Source organism: Penaeus japonicus, unplaced genomic scaffold (assembly GCF_977035675.1).
Source record: "Penaeus japonicus unplaced genomic scaffold, GWHDUDI00000001_assembly GWHDUDI00000035, whole genome shotgun sequence".
Lineage (NCBI taxonomy): Eukaryota > Metazoa > Arthropoda > Malacostraca > Decapoda > Penaeidae > Penaeus > Penaeus japonicus.
Window position 1 is genome coordinate 25172517 of NW_028234437.1, and position 5000 is coordinate 25177516.

The window sequence follows — 5000 nt, forward strand, 5'->3', positions numbered from 1 at the left end:
TATAAATAATACTAGAAAGTTCAATAAAAGTAGCAAGACTTACGCTCAGTAACGTGTAGCTCCATGATGGTATCACCTCTGAAGTACTGTCTTTCCGACTCTCGACCCCCGTTTTTATATCGCTTTCCGTTCCAAACCAAGGGAGATGGTAACAATTGGGGGGTAAAATACGGCATTCACACTTAATTAGGTAAGGTGAAGTACGCCCATATAAAGTAAAAATTCCCTTCACTTCACGCAGGGGTGCGTATATATCTACTTATCATGCCACCATCAATTAATTAATCCTACTCTTAAATGATTTGCAATAAACATGAACACACTGCAACTTCCTCTTGTCCCCCCTATATTTTCCATCGGTTAGACAAAATGTTTTCGAACATTCCGGTAACACAAAAATCCTAAAAGTAACTCTAAGTATTATCTTATCATTGCATAAGAATTGATTCTTCATAAACATGCTATTAATACATCGGAAAACAGTCTTTAAGTCAAAGTGGCTAAATAAATAGCAGAAATACATGGCGTATAGTCCACATACTAGCGAAAACATACCCTGTAACCGATACCCTATCGTTCGAACAGTTAAATATGGGGATCTTTGTATAAACCTATAAAGGGACATTGAATGATCTCTAGGATTCAGATTGTAACTATCATAATAACACAACGTCAAAGTTTCATAATCAATATATATCGTAAACCAATGTCCAATAACATCGTCGGCTGTTTCTGTCGAAACTGTATTGACAATAAGAATCAGTGGTTTACTCTTCCCCATTTTTCTCGAGTTCTCTAAAACTATCGCGAGTTCATCCTCCAGAAAGCACCCCAAAAAATATCACCCTGTCACCGAGTGTACCTTTCAACCCTCGCTCAATCTCTAACGCGTTCATTCTCGTTTACGCACGAACAATGCAACGTACGTGGCGATGCGCATCTATTTCAATAACACCCGTCGTGTTAGCAAAGAATATAATGACTCTATTTGCATTTACCCCCTCTTTAAAAGTAAGACTGATACGCATGTTACCCGATTTCTCAAGAGGAATTCCATTCTCTATATCTTCGGGAATGAAATTGAACGCGCATATAGTTCTTCCTTTTACAAATCCATCGTATGCAAGTGTGTGATCATTTTCTAACCCGAGCGTCTCCAATGTTGCGTAATAGAGTGAACTCGTATGATTAGGGAAGTCGCTATGAATATTATATACCGTTGATCCGTTAATCGTTATGTGAGTATTACTCAGATCGGCGTGTTGGAAATATAACCCATTCCTATCATAAGTTCCATTCATACTATTCATGTCAACTATTGCCATATACAAATTCTGTGGAATAATTTGCGAAAAGGGTAATTCAACGAGAAGATTTGTTTGATTGGATCCGAGAATATAAGTCTTATACAACGTTCTATTGTACGTATATTGCATTGGAGCAGTAAGCAGCGAATTACTCATCGATGCTATGGCAGACGCGTGTGGAATAACGCGACCGATCAGTAATCTAACCGAATCAATCTTAATCTTATAGCTTTGTCCATCTAGATGGGTATTCATAACCCACGCTTTATTGGCCATTTCAAATCGAATGCGTACGTCTGTACCATCGAGAAGATAAGCATCTAAACTCGCTAGATCCAACAGCAAAAGTCAAGGAAACTCCGTATTGTTTACACTGTTTGTTTACCTCCTTCTCCATCTTATTTCCACCGGTGAAATACTCTTCGGTATAAGTATCAACCATACCATTACTTCCGTTGTAATCCCTAAAGTAAAATAAGCTTCGACCGAGAGTGGCAATTCGATCGGGTGAAATCGTAGTAACCATTTTTATAAAACTGTGGTAATTATACAGTGCATTGGATTCCACCATCTGTTCATTCAAATAGCAAGTACAACTCTTAAAGAAAGTACTACTCAAACCGTTAGTCAACACTACGTGATCGGCTTCTGTCAAAGTCGTCCCAACCTCTTTTGATAATGTTATCCTCATATCAATCGATAATGTTGACAGATCGAGAAGTTGACCGTCAACCCCCGGTATCCTGAATTCAATGTAACTATCCCTAACTCCATTATCACCTTCTAGGTTAACAGGTAATACATCGAGTTTGCGTCGACTACTTATGGAACTCTCAATTACGCGCTTCCACGACACGCGCGGGAAACTTTCTGTAACTGATGCCAGGTATTCATTGAAAGGGGATTGGACCCCACCTCCTAGGATCCACATCCATACCGTTCACGACTGTGGATAAACCTAAACTAAAGACAATTTTGAAAATATATCTTTTTTATAACACGGTAAGGGGCGGTTAACCTCTCTCCTCTTCCTCTTCCTCCTCCCCCTCCCCCCTTTACTCTTACTAGTTGTTTTTCTCTTCCCTTCCCCCTTCCTCAATAGTCTATTACCACCTCCTTTTCGACCAATAATTCTTTCCCCCACCCCCCTCAATGCCTGTACCCCCCGCGATTTTAATGACTCACGTAGTTTCCTTCCTTCCAGTACATCACTAAATACCGATTTCCCCATAGTCACGGCTTCGGGGGCAACATTCTTAATTAAGAAAGGAATTGCCTTCTTAGCTATCCCACTTAGGATACTGAATATACCCCCCCCCCCTCTCCTCGTTCGCGGAGGTGGATGGAAAATTGCAATATCATCATACCCTGCTCCTCTAATAGGGGGCTTTTGTAAGAAGAGAGAATCAAACTCTTCACAAGACGGAGGTGTGAAACCACCCCTCATGATTGATTGATGGTTTAATAAGAATGACTAACCGCATTACCCCTACGACCGTCGTATTTATTTATTTGTTCTATCTGGGACGAATATGTAACAGAAGAGTTAGAGAATTTCCTACTCCAAAATGAACCGTTCTACCCTGCTGATCGTTAATTGTTACGGCAGTTTCATCTAGAAATGATTTACTTAATGTTTTGTAAGCAATCCTATGGAAATCGGAACCACCAGTTCTTTCCATAGTCATAGCTTCCAGGAAGTTCACTCTTTGTCCCCCAAATCTCGTGGGCGTAACACAGTCGGCATATATCAGGATAAAATCAACGCCGCCATCCACACGCGGACGAAAAGGTGCCGGGACGTAACTCTGTCTCCCCCCCCCCCCCCCCGCCGAACCCATACACCCCATAACTAGATGAATATTCTAACCCCATTGCATCACACATTCTAGAACCAAAGCGAAATGTAATAGTACAGAAATGGTGGGGATCTTTACAGATACTCTTTTTTTAACGTAATATATACTCTTTTTAAATCATTATTATAACTAAAAAAGATACGAGGTGTAAAATAGCGATTAAAATCATTTCCAAAACTTATTTTAAGTGCGTTGGTAAGCTGTTCGTTCACTCTTTCAATCATATAAGCTGTATCACCAACGTCAATATCAGTAAAAGGTGTATACGTGTAAAAATGCTCCAAGATATTATCATGTGATCTTAGCCACACTTCAATTCTTGAGAGATAATCTCCTTGTAAAAGACTGTAATATGATTTTGGATATTAACAATTGATCATTCCAATATCATGCTCTGTATCAGGATCCAATCGTATAGGTGGATTTATTCGATTTGTAAATTTCCATGGCTTATTATCATATTTATCGCGATCACCTATGCTACTGAGGTAAATATAATGTTCGCTCGCCATGGTCTTAACGTTGACTAAAAAAAAGACAAACAAGAAAGGTTATTTATACACACATCCTTTTCACTAATATTTTATTAATAATAATATTATTATTACAAAGTACTTCTAATACAATGACATATCCAATATTAATCTTAATATCTATTACTAAGTGTTACATTTTTTTTTTTTTTTTTTTTTTTTTTAGTTTCTTAATTATAAACATAGTATATATTACCGTGCGATACATCTTATATATTTATCAGTAATATCAATATCTATTACATAATAATACATTTTTATTCTTATAATTATTATCCTCATTAATAACATTAATATCCCAGGGTTCTTAAGAAGATGTCACAAGCACAACATCAATTGAAAAAGCCTTCAGTCTCTCAGCCATATTACGCAACACTGGTAGATAACGAGTACGCCACTCGTCATCATTATCATCATCATCATCTCTACGACCTCGTCTTCCAAACCCGCTAGGAACGATAATTTTGTAAACGTCCCTGTTCCCCATCGCTATAAGGGTTACTTGTTTAATAATGTTTTCAAAATAACGTCGTCTATTTTCCACTGTATCTTCCTTCAACCCGGTAACATAGTGTGCATCCTTTGACGTAGTAACGATCGTCTTGGCCTTGCTGTTATCTTCGAAGGGTTCGCCGAATCCAAACTGAGTCACACAGGCGATGAGACACGGACCATCCTCTCCCGCCGGTGGGTATTGTGGAATAACAGATCCTGGTTTCCCTCGAGTAGTCACATCGGCCCGATGCAAATTGTACAGACGTCTCCTCTTCCGATGAATTTCTTCATACTCGTATTCTTTTTGTAGAGACTTGGCAATACCGTATGGTTCAATAGATGGGGGGGGGGGGTATTGATTTTTCGGGAGCATTTTTTTTTTTTGGGGGGGGGGGGGGGGGGGATATTACTGATTTTTTTCATTGATTTTTATTTTTCGGGGGGGTTATGTAATATTATTGATTTTTTTCATTGATTTTATTTTTTCGGGGGGTACATAATATTATTGATTATTTTTTTCCGAGGGGGGGGGTACTGGGGTTATGGTATGCATATTATTAATTTTTCTTTGGTCATTGGGTGTATATATATATATATATATATATATATATATATATATATATATATATATATATACATATATAAATTTATATATATTTCTCTCTCTATGTATGTATATATATATATATATATATATATATATATATATATATATATATATATATATATATATATGTGTGTGTGTGTGTGTGTGTGTGTGTGTGTATCTCAAGTTCCCTGTCTGATGTAACGGGGAGAAGGAACAC